Source organism: Xenopus tropicalis, chromosome 10 (genome assembly GCF_000004195.4).
Source record: "Xenopus tropicalis strain Nigerian chromosome 10, UCB_Xtro_10.0, whole genome shotgun sequence".
NCBI classification, from domain to species: domain Eukaryota; kingdom Metazoa; phylum Chordata; class Amphibia; order Anura; family Pipidae; genus Xenopus; species Xenopus tropicalis.
In genome coordinates this window covers 42,974,177-42,986,830 of record NC_030686.2, presented here as the reverse complement: position 1 = coordinate 42,986,830, position 12,654 = coordinate 42,974,177, and the positions used below count along the sequence as shown (strand labels likewise).

At 43.6% G+C, this 12,654-nt stretch overlaps 1 protein-coding gene and 1 long non-coding RNA gene across 6 annotated transcripts in view; one reads left to right on the top strand and one right to left on the bottom strand.

Annotated features, from left to right (window-relative positions):
- The window catches only part of phf20 (PHD finger protein 20), a 35,130-nt gene extending 23,492 nt beyond the window's left edge, over positions 1–11,638 (bottom strand). For all 5 annotated transcript variants that reach the window (XM_004918500.4, XM_004918501.4, XM_004918502.4 and 2 more), the window contains exon 1: positions 11,373–11,638. The gene's annotated coding sequence lies outside the window, so the exon portion shown is untranslated. The remainder of the gene's footprint in view (positions 1–11,372) is intronic.
- A 94-nt stretch (positions 11,639–11,732) lies between these two features.
- LOC116407938 overlaps positions 11,733–12,654 on the top strand; it is a 29,142-nt gene continuing 28,220 nt past the window's right edge. Inside the window, exon 1 of the long non-coding RNA XR_004220626.1 lies at positions 11,733–12,091. This is a non-coding gene — a long non-coding RNA (uncharacterized LOC116407938). The remainder of the gene's footprint in view (positions 12,092–12,654) is intronic.

Below are 12,654 nucleotides of genomic sequence, written 5' to 3'. Positions count from 1 at the left end.
GAGACATATCATATAAAAATGATGAATGTACCAGTGAATTATACTCCTCTAGATATAGAAGGATTGTGCTTAAAAAGTTGTGTTTCAGACTGATTTATAGAGAAATTCCACCAAAACCCCAGTAGTCCCGCCCACCTATTCCACTTGCTGCTGGCTGAATTCTCTGGATGTGCAGGGGGGCTGGCGGCCCTCAGTACAGGGCACTGTAGGATAGGAACCAATCAGCAGCTAGGCTGACCTGATAGGGAACTGAAGCCTGTATTTGCTTGTGTGAGTACAGGGCTGTGATTGACTTTTCCTCTCCTACTGTGCTTCTGGCAGGGACCGTTAGGACACGCCCACCCTTCATTTCAACTCGGACAGAGAACTGATAGGATCTATAGGGAGCTCCAATAAAGGGGCCAATTTTAGAGATAGGACTGATGTTTAGCCCGAAGTGAAACCAGCTCCATATTTTAGTCACAATTGCCTACAAAATTAGGGTTTTTCCTATTTATCCAATATGTCTCCTTTAATACCAAAACAAAATAATGAATAACTGGAACTGCAGCAACTAAAATATTCAGACAGACAATCTCACATTCCTTCTCTTTGCAGAATTTATTAGAAAAGCAAAATGGAATCTGCTGGGGACAACTTAGGCCGCTTATAAGAGAAAAGGCAGAACTGAAATTCTATTGGAGAAACCACTACAGTAACACTGAGAACGAGACGGCGCTCAATACATACATGATGTGGGTTTGGTAACAACACTATCAAACCCAAACCTCACACAATTTGTTATCTGGCTCTATTAACTGATAACATCTCTGCTTGTGTTTAGCACAGCTTTGATACTAAGATACTGAAGAGAAAGTGAATGCATCCCTAAAGCTGGCCATACACATGGCGATCGCACGAAACATCGTCAGATCCGCCACACACAGTCAGGGCTGAAACAGCAGATAAGGAGGTAGAAACAATAGGATTTCTACCTCCTTCTGCCGATTCAGCGCTGAAGGGAGATTTTGGTCAGGCGCCTTCTATGGCGCCCGATCAAAATTTTCTAACCTGGCCGATCGGCGAGTCGTCCGATATCAGCAGCTTCCTGCGATATCGGTCGACACGCCGACATGCCATACACGCACCGAATATCGTACGAAACAAGGTTTAGCTTTAGTCATGTTGCCTTTATGTGTAAGCCATTTTATTTCAGTTGCAAAAATACCTCCCACAATCACCGTGATAACCTGGAAAAAGCAGATTAATGTAAACAGGGCTTGCTCTTAACATAATACTTTTTGCCTATTGTTTTAATTATATTTCTTGCATTAAACAAAACAAAGTCTGAAACTAAAAGTCACGGTTTACTTTCAGTTTCTATAACCAAAATCAGCAATTGAGAAGCCCTCTCCATAAACAAACCCCTTCCCTTCCCCCAGATGCAGCCTTTGTTGGGCTGTGATAAGGAACAGCTCATTATCCAGAATGCTTCATAGCAGACTGATAATTTGTTTAGATTGTGCTTGAACAGCAAGCGGAAAGTTACTTTCCAACTTCAGATTTTGCTAGGATTAATGCAAGAAATCATATTTCCTAATTAAAGCAATAGGCAACGAACATGTTCAGCACAAGCCCTATTCATTATACTAATGCTGAGAAAGGGGGTATATGATCTCTTTAACAGCTCTGAACCAGTGAAAAGAGCTCTTGGGTTTCTGCCTAGGGATTTCATTGCCCCCATTTGATAGCTACAGCCCAAGTCTGCCTCTACATCTGGAGAGGATTGCTCAGCCATCACAAATGCTTAAGTAATAAGGCTATTTGCTAGATGTGTATGCTGGAACGCTGAAACTAGGGATAGGCATAATGTTTGTTGTTGTTTTACTTGTGTATGTTGTGCAATTTGAGCCCCCAGCTTTGGCTGAAGAGCAGCTCCCAGTAGGCACAAGTAATCCAGACTGGGGCCTGTGCAAGTAAAAGTGATACAGAAGGTGAGGAGGACAGGAGGCAAGTTCTAGCAGTTAAGCTACTTAGTGTCTGCTGGAATGTCTGCACACTTGCTTCGTGCTAAGCGCATAACGCAGAACCCAACCCAGCCAATTCCTTTGTACGGCACAGACATTAGTAAACATAAGGCATTACTGTAAGGATATCACTTAAAGGAAAACTATATCCCAAACAATGTAGGTCTCTTTAAAAATACATTGCATAAACCAGCTCATATGTAAAACCTGCTTCATCTAAAGCCATTTTCATAAAAATATGCTTTTTATTAGTAGTATGTGCTATTGGGTAATCCTAAATAGAAAATGGCCATTTTAAGAATGAAGTGCCGCCCCTTGGGATCATAGGAGTCACAGTGCACACAAACAAGCCAAGGCACACATACATGCTAGGCCCCATCAGCCAATGAATGGGCAGAGTTCTCCCACACTACTTCCTGTTACAGTTAGAGCTGCATCACTTCCTGTCAGCTGATCTCTGAGGGAGCACACAGCCCATCACTAAATGGCAGCTCAAGGGAAAAGATGTAAAAGGGCAATATTTACTGATATATATATTCCAGTTTGGCGAGATTATTTAATAGGTCACTTAACATAAAATAAACTATCTGTTGGTTACGTATTCATTCTGGGGGTATAGTTTCCCTTTACTGATCTTTGCTGATAAACCAGCTGGCCTGTGACACCTCCTACAGGATCTCCTGCACCACCATTTTTAAAAGTTTCCCTAGGAGTTTTATGGTCCAACATAAAATAGATCATTGGCCCTTACTGAACAATTGTTCGTTCTTCGCTCACTCAACCACTTTATTCTCAGAGTCTTTTATTTACATGCTAGCATCTATTCTTCCCTCTATTTCTCCTCTTTATTCCCATTCAGAAATAGGGAATGACCATGACGCAGGCCAAATGGTCAGGAGCAGGAGGGCCCACTGACACCTGGGCCTACTGGGAGTTATACTGGTATCCTGATGGGCCAGTCCGACACTGGCCAACTTACCTTTCCTGTTAATGCACCAATCCTGAGCCTTAACAATCCCCGAGAAAGATGGAGCCACGGGAGTTCCCACAGAAAGTACTCCAGGTGAGTGCATGTTGGTGGGGATGTCTAACAAACTAGGGGAATGTGACTTTCCTCATTCTATAACCTTTACACCAATGCTGATACGCATATAACTGTAGATCTGAGGGGCCTGCACTGTGCCCTCCCCCTTTAGCACAGAGAAATCTCACAATGGATGGACAATTTATACAACCTAAAAATAAGCCAGCAGCCATCTATAAAAAACACATACGTATGGTAAATTGATTTCCAATATCCCCTGCTGGAAACTGCTTTCACCTCATAGACTTTTACGTCAGATCAATTCCTGGTAATAGCAGATGTATAGGAAATACTTAGAGGTCATTAATTCTCCAATACAGAGGGGTCCAACCTCCTCTAGCTGATCAACTACAAATCCCAGCATCCAGAGGCAGCTGTCGGCGGAAACGCCATCACAAACAACTCCAATATCCCTGCTCGCATACACATAAGTATTAAAACTGATAAATAGACAGTGCTGATCATTTACTGATAATTTTCTCTACAGAGGCAATTCCCAGTATTGTGGGATTTTCTGGAGTTTAGTAACCATGAAAAAGTAGCTGCTACTTGTAGCTCTGTGTGTCTTCACCCTAATACAGTGCATTTGAGAGTTTTAAATAGCTCTATACCACAAATGGATTACAGCACAACGGACATATAACCACACACCCCAGTTGCTGTTTTTCAATGCCAGTCCTTCCTTGATAGGCACTGAAGTTACTGTGCATCAAACTGGTTTTTAAGTACAGGTATGGGAACCCTTATCCTGAAACCCGATATCCAGAAAGCTTACGGAATTACGGAATTACGGAAAGCCTGTCTCCCATAGACCCCATTTTAATTAAATCATTCAGAATTTTTTTTTTTTTAAAACTGATTTCCTTTTTTTCTGTAAAAATAAAACAGTGCTTTGCATTTGATCCCAACTAACATATAATTACCCCTTATTGGGGGCAGGACAGTCCTATTGGGTTTATTTAATGGTTAAATGATTCCCTTTTCTCTGTAATAATAAAACAGTACCTGTACTTGATCCCAACTAAGATATAATTACCCCTTATTGGGGGCAGAACAGCCCTATTGGGTTTATTAAATGGTTAAATGATTCCCTTTTCTCTGTAATAATAAAACAGTACCTGTACTTGATCCCAACTAAGATATAATTACCCCTTATTGGGGCAGAACAGCCCTATTGGGTTTATTTAATGGTTAAATGATTCCCTTTTCTCTGTAATAATAAAACAGTACCTGTACTTGATCCCAACTAAGATATAATTACCCCTTATTGGGGCAGAACAGCCCTATTGGGTTTATTTCATGGTTAAAGGATTCCCTTTTCTCTGTAATAATAAAACAGTACCTGTACTTGATCCCAACTAAGATATAATTACCCCTTATTGGATGTAAAATAATCCTGTTGTGTTTAATTAATGTTTTATTGATTTCTTAGTAGACTTACAGTATGGAGATCCAAATTACGGAAAGACCCCTTATATGTAATACCTTTGGTCCCGAGCATTCTGGATAACAGGTCCTATAACTGTACAGGGGCTGTTACCAGGGATGAGGATTTTACATGCCAGTCAAAGCTTTAGCAAGACAACAACAACACACAAAAAAACCCCCAAAAACTATGAATATTGCCCCTTCCTTTAAAAAAACAAAAAAAGAAAACTTGGTTCCACCTGGCTGGAAAGCCATAATGATAAAGGTATTCTGATGAATATCGACGGATTTAGCACAGATAAATAGGAGGGAGAGGGGGGATACAGTTCCCTCTTAAGCTGCCAAGAAGCTCACAGAAAAAACAAAATACATGTAGACCACAATGCAGAGCTCATGTTGGTGCCATACCCTCAGCACACACTAGCCCACAGCAGGTTTGGCAGCGGCGCCATTCAGCTTCTGCTCGCTACACAGTGCTGCACTCAGACCCACGTGGAACGGGGCAGACTGCTAGGGACCTATCAATTACATTAACCCTTTACACCGCTGCATCAAAACTAATCGGCAAAAAAAAAAAATTACGAGGAGCGGGAAATTTGGGACACTAAGCTGCACAATACTGAGGGAGAGGAGAAGGAAAAATAAATGAAGCTCAATGCCTGTGACAGCTCCATGAGAAAGCATTCGGGGAACGTGGGGCACCTGTCTTCCCAACTATGGGAATGGAAGCTGCATTGTCCCTGCACCGAGCCAGAGAAATGAACAAAGGGAAGAGGGAGTGGATGTGCCGGTACCTGCTAATGGGTTAATCGGATGGACTTCTTAAAATACTGATGGTGTTAATTCCTTCTACAGTAAGCCCTGGGACACATTCATGAAATTAAAAAAAACATAGGAAACAGAAGACTCAGCACTCACAGATCTTGGTGAAAAAACAATTTTCTTTAATGTGCAAAAATCATCATTTTGGTCACAATTTAGGACCTCTCTCAATCACCGGTGAGTGCCGGTTCCTCTGTTTCATTTTATTTCCAATGCATGTATATGGGTATATATTATATAAACAACCGCAAAAAATCCTCTGCACTCACCCATAATCAATATGTAGAAATAGGACATTAGGACATTTCTGTGCATTCAGCTACTAAGAAATGCCTTCCCTCCCCACCCCAAAAAGAGGGATTGTTTGTCCGTACATTGCAATATACTTCAAGCTGGCCAACTACGTCAAAGTATAATTAATATATATATATATATATATATATATATATATATATATATATATATATATATATATATATATATATATATATATATATATATACACATATACATACACACACACACATACATATACACACATACAGTAGCTAGGGAGAGAATAAAATATTTATTGTGAGACTGCCTGTGCCATATCTCTGGGGGAAGAGCAAACTGACTTACCATTATCACTGGCTGCTGCCGCAGACAGCCATCAGCACATGGTGTTCAGCAGTCTGCAAGGGGAGACCGCTTCCCCCAGCCTATTGAAAAACAGCATGAAGCTTTAGCGACAGATTCTTTTCCCCCCTCTCCAATGTAGAAGCAGCAGTGCAACGCAATTGTGCCAGTGCCATTAAGGGGGTGTGTGCTCCTTTAACAAGGGTGCATTTGCTACTGGTCGGTACAGCGGTTGCAGTCATGTACACGCACAACACTCGGTGAATCACTTCAAATTAAACAGATGAGAATGGCTGTGAGCCTGTACTGGTCTGGCACATCTGCAGAAAGGATTCTAAAGGTTGTTTTATTTATTTATGGCTGGTAAAAATGCACCCAGAAAAATGACTTGGGCTGCCTATGTGCCAAATGGTACCTTGGGGTTTCATTATAAAGGAAGTGTGCCCTGTGAACGCTCAGGGACCCAGGAGGAGGCATAGGCGGCCCCCCCAGGTGGGTACCAACTGATGAGCAATGTCATGAAAAACGACACTGCAACATTTAGAGCAGTGGTTCTCAACCTTTTCAATGCCACGATCCTTTAATACAGTTCCTCATGTTGTGGTGACCCCCAACCATAAAATTATTCCTAAGAACATCGAAAATATGTGTTTTCCGATGGTCTTAAGTGACCCCTGTGAAAGGGTTGTTCGACCCCCAAAGGGGTCCCGACCCACAGGTTGAGAACTGCTGGATTAGAGAAACCCTAATGTGAGTTAGCTGTGGGGACTATAATCAGACTTCCATACAACATAAGAGCATAAATGTGGCCCATACACGTGGTGGCAGCGGCACATGTACGGAGCCTCCCTGACTGATATATGGGTGAAAATCAGGCAGATGTATATTGGGCAGGTTTACAAATCCCATTGGGGCGAGGAACGGATCAGTCCTCGCCCCGACAGCCTCCTTGGGCAGCACTGTGATCCATTTTTTTCACCCTTGAGGCTATAATCTTCCTAGTCAGTCCTTCACCTATTCATATTCCAGTTTATAATTCAAATCACTGCCTGGTTGCTAGGGCAAATTAGACCCCAGCAACCAGGTTGATGCTGAAATACCAAACAGAGCTGACGAACAAAAAAGCTAAATAACTGAAAAACCACAAGACATACAAAATGAAGACCAACTGCAAATTATCTCAGAATATCAATATCTACATCATACTAAAAGTTAATTTAAAAGGTGAACCACCCCTTTAAGATTATAGTAGATTACTGCCATGCCCTCAGCCCTCTCCACACATAGTTGTGCTCATAGTCAGCACCCAGCTGTGCCCACAATTTCACTTTCACTTGTACTCAGGCAACACAATGATAGATGCACTTCTGGGGGGGTGGGAATTGCTGAGGTTTAGTAACAGAAATGAGTCTTACGCTCTTAATTCAGACATGACCAGGCAGTGCCAGGGGACTGTGAATTTAAAAGCAGTATAAAAAGATACAGTATTGTTTCAATTAAACATTCAGCTTGTTTCAGTTCCTTTTTGTAAAGGGGCAGTTCACTTTTTTAAATTAACGTTTAGTATCATGTAGACAGTGATTCTGTAACAATTTGAAACTGGTCTTCATTTTTATGTTCACTTATTTATCTGTCTGGTTACTAGGGTCCAAATAAACCTAGCAACAGGCAGTTTAAATTAAATTGTCTCAGAAATTTAATTTTTTTTTTGGCAGCTGAAGGTCATCTGAAAGCTGGACAGAAAAAGAATGTTAACCCTAGCCCAAATACATCTTATACCATGCTTCTAGTAGTAGCAAGCATCACTTTTTATTTTATTTTCACTAGCAATTACCTGTTCTACTTCGGTTTAGTAAGTGCAAAAATGTCATTTTCTAGAATTAATTTGAACAGAGAGGTGTTAACTGGGTCCCACCTGGATTAAACCCCCCAGGGTTCTGACTGCTATGAAATAAGGTTACTTTAGTACACAGATCTACAGAATTCTATGTCTAAAAAAAAAAAAATACATATAATCCTCTTAGTGCACTGAAATGGCAAATTACATACAGAATGTTTCTGATGCTTATGCCTTGCCTGCGAGGGGTTAAATATCTGCACTACTTTTTACCTGGAAACACCCTTCATTGATTATCACAAAAACAAAAGCCGATGGGTAGGGTTAAGGTCCTTATTAATATGTGCATGCAATAAATGGACTGATGATTTGTAGGCTTTTCTTTCTCTTTATTAAAAGAATGTTTCCAGGTGGAATGTAGCATAACTATTAACCCGTGGTTGGCAAGGTGTATTATTTATAGGTCCCTGATCATTCACCTGGTCTCCCCACCTGTCCGACCCTCTCCTCTGGCCGCACACAAAGGAAGCTTACCTGCAGCGTCAGGGGAAGGAGACTGTGGAGGATCGGTGGAGCGCCCTGTGGGGATCGGGTCTGGGCCGCCAGGTAACAATTAATTGGTCCCAGAGTGGATTCAAGGCCCCCCCCCCCTTGCCTAGATTTTTTGCACCACAGTGGGCAAAAGGGGGACTACACTTAGTGAAAAAAACGCAATAGACTATCTGCATTAGAAAGGACAACATTTCTGCAGCTTTTTGCCACACCTGGTAATTTGTGGGGCTCTGCCACCTGAGGGGAGTTTCTCAACTCACCTCTTGGCAGCACACCTGAATGGATCATTCTTAAAGTGGCCATACATGGTAAGATCCGCTCATTTGGCAAGGTTGTCAATCGAGCAGATCTTCTCCAGATATCCCCACCTACGGGTGGCCAATATCAGGCTACTTTGGTCGTTTGACCCTGGGCCTAAACGATTTAATTAGAACGGTGGGTATAGGCAGACTGAAAAATAAAACCCACCCGATCGAGATCTGGCTGATCTCTGGCAAGCCGTCCGTGCCCATACACAGGCCGATAAGCTGCCGGAATGGGTTCGTGTATACCCACCTTTATACATGGGGTTGGGTTGACAGATGTATGTGCAGGGATACTGGTCACAGACAGCAGCTAAACAAAAAATATATCAATAAAGCACACCTAGACTCAAATTGTATCTAGTAATGTTCCAAGATATTTGCACAGGCCTAGGGTCTGATTGTGTGTGGAAGGTGAACTGCATCTATAAGAACGTCTGCACAAAAGACTCATAGGAGATTAAGGAGACGCATGTGACCCGGGTGACACATGTGAGATTACAATCACTGTTGTGTTTGTCAAAAAAGGAACATCACTTTAAATTCTACTGTAACTTTAAAAGGGCTGGAAAATATCCGTTTAGCCATATTTTTATCTATACTGTGAGTTTTCTGACCCATTTCCAGTAGTTATTTTTTCTCTCGGACAGTGACATCAATAACGTAAAATAAAGAACAAAACCATTCAAACCACAGATTTAAGGGCGTAAAAAGAATAAAGTCTGCCTTTCCTTATGGTAAATATCTAATAGAGCAGAACCACGTGTGCATATAAACTACACAAGCAAAATACCTACTATTATTTAAAGCAATAACTCCTTTTCACTTCTGCAACCCATTACAGACCCCGCAGGGTTTCAGCACCCAAAGCCAGACAACCTCTTGCCCCAAGGGCTCTCTTCACCTCTTGTATCGGTTATTGATTGCTTTATATGTTGCTCTGTATGTCCAATGTATGTAACCCACTTATTGTACAGCGCTGCGGGATATGTTGGCGCTTTATAAATAAATGTTAATAATAATTATAAATACTCCTCAAACCCACTAAAAACACCACAATTCTTCCTATAACCTGCCCTTGGGGTATGTACAATTTGCAGCTCCCCGGATCTTGCTAAGACACAGCCTTGATTCAAACCTTCTAAAATCCCCAGCATCCCAACAGCAAAAGGTCATTGGTGCTGAACTGCAGTTGTGTCTCTGTTGCTGAACTATAACTACCTAACAGTCACTGATGCTGTGAGTTACATAGTTACATAGGGTTGAAAAAAGACCAGTGTCCATCAAGTTCAACCCATCCAAGTAAACCCAGCACACCCAACCCACACCTACCAATCTATACACTCACATAAACTGTTGAAGTTCAACCACAGCTGGTGCATCTTTACTTTATTGCTATCATGTTGAGCTGTTAAACCAAGCTTTATATTGGGATTGTTCAATATCTACTACATTGGTTATTGCCCCACTGAAGTTCCTTGAGGTCAATTCCCTTGCAAGCCAATTAACCTGTGTGTTACTACTGAGCGCAGCAGAAAACCTACAGACGTAGGTAAATCATACAGACTCCTAGCAGGTTGGTTCCTGCAGGAATGGAAATCTAGACCCCAGGGCTCCAGCCCCCCAGTCACAGCATATTCCCTGTCTCAGAAAAGAGATGACTAACATTGTTATAATGGACTTTTTCTTAGCCGTCCTCATCCAAGTTCTGCTCTACGGACAGCGGTTTGGCTGCCCCTATCTGTACCCCCCTACAGACAGCTGTGCGTGGCCCAGATTGGCTGCGCATCCTCTGGGTGGGTTTGAATCCTGGAAATGACCGATGTTTACAAAGTTCACCAACAGGTTGCGTCACACAGCCACACAACATGGCTCGGCTTCCCCTGCCCACTGATTTGTATTCAGTGCAGCAAAATCCCATAAGCACTGATTTAAAGGGACAGTTTTATATAGGAGTAGCATTTACCATCAAGGGGCCAGATATGTTAACCCTTCACATAGTAGGAAGGCTGGGACCCCATCCTATGGGTAAGAGGGAGTAATAGAGTTCTGGGATAGCCACCATGTGATCCTACAACTAGATGAACTGCAACTCCCAGCACTCCAACTAAGCCAGGCTGTTTGAAGAATAATGAGATGATACAAAATATATATTAAAACGTTGCTGAATTGCACTGTACCTATATCCAACAATTTCAATAAATTCGTATTTTTCCCCCAGATGGGGTCCCCCTGAAAAGCTGGGGATCCTAGGCACCCTAAAGCCCTGGTCATTCCATCTTCTTTATATAAGATAACGGAAGACCGTATCTCCACATGGCACAACGTTTCGACCGCGTTTCCTTTAGACAGCAGCGTCTTTTAAAGGGACTTCAGAAAGCATGGCAAGTACCGCCCCTCCGCGCTCATTGGTTCAAGCAGCCGTCTGTCAAGCTATTCTACGCACGTAATTGGTTCCCTTACCGCTCCATCATTATCAGGCAGGGAAAAGACCGGCCGCTGCAGGCCTGCCTTCCCCACTCAGCAACCTTTCTCTTCACCCCCAAAACCTTAAAAAAATACATAAAGTAATGGCGGAGAGTCCCGGAGGCGCCCCCCCACCTGCATCACAAGTACAGGGAATGAGCGCCCCGCCCATGTGACCATTGTTCTACCCAGCAACCGGCAGCCCCAGCATCCCGCCCCTGTCAGCAGCAGCAGCAGCAGGATAGAGCACGCAGTACCTGAGCTCTGTCACTCCTTGGCTTCTCTTCGCTTTTCCTTAGTAATTTCCCTCCGACTTTCAACCTTTCCACCTCCCGGTGTGTCAGTGAGCTCTTCCAGTCACATATAAATCATTATCCTCCCTCACAAGAACAGGCACCACCACCGCCTCCTTCTTTTTTCACACTGCGCGGCATGGCAAGGCGCGCCCCCGCCCCATAACACTTAATGACACGGACGCGCACCTACAGAAGAGAAGGGGACGGCTGTACAACGGGGCGCGTACCCGCGTTCTGGGCGGGGAATTCGATTTTCCCCGCCCGCCCCGCCAGGAAAATAGCGGGGCAGGGATTGGTCAGCGCGGTCAGCTGATGAATGAGTTTGGCGCGGTTTTTCTGTGCGCTCCGCCCCAGACCTTCCTGAGAAAGAATTGGCTGTGGCGCATGAGGGAAGTGATGTGCTGACTCACTGTAAACTTTGTGACAGGCGCAATGTCTGAAGGAACAAGAAAAATGCGTGGATATGATTTAGTCTGGGTTGTGTTTTAGGTGTGAGCACGTCATGGCCACCCAGTAGCAAAGGCCTCTAGCAGAAAGGCTATTTACTGTGTGACAATTGTTAGGTGCTTTGCTGGTTACGTCAGTCACGACCAACCAATGGCCCTCCAGCTGTTATACTGCACCTTACCAGCCCACAGCCTTACAATAAATCCTGGCATGCAGGTGCTGAGTCTCACCAGGTGCTTTATTTTGTATTTTACTTTTAATTTGATTGGGGGTGTGAATTAAGAATTAGAAAAGGATTTGGGTTTTCAGGCCCAGACTGGCAATCTGTGGGTTCAGGCAAATGCCAGAGGGGCTGCTGTAAGGTGCCATAGACAGTCACTATTTATTGGGCTGGGGGGGCTGTTTGGGCCTCTGGGTACTTGGAATGCCAGGACCCAGGCCCAGACTGGCAATCTGTGGGTTCAGGCAAATGCCAGAGGGGCTGCTGTAAGATGCCATAGACAGTCACTATTTATTGGGCTGGGGGGGGGGCTGTTTGGGCCTCTGGGTACTGGGAATGCCAGGACCCAGGCCCAGACTGGCAATCTGTGGGTTCAGGCAAATGCCAGAGGGGCTGCTGTAAGATGCCATAGTCACTCACTATTTATTGGGCTGGGGGGGCTGTTTGGGCCTCTGGGTACTGGGAATGCCAGGACCCAGGCCCAGACTGGCAATCTGTGGGTTCAGGCAAATGCCAGAGGGGTTGCTGTAAGATGCCATAGACAGTCACTATTTATTGGGCTGGGGGAGGGGGGGA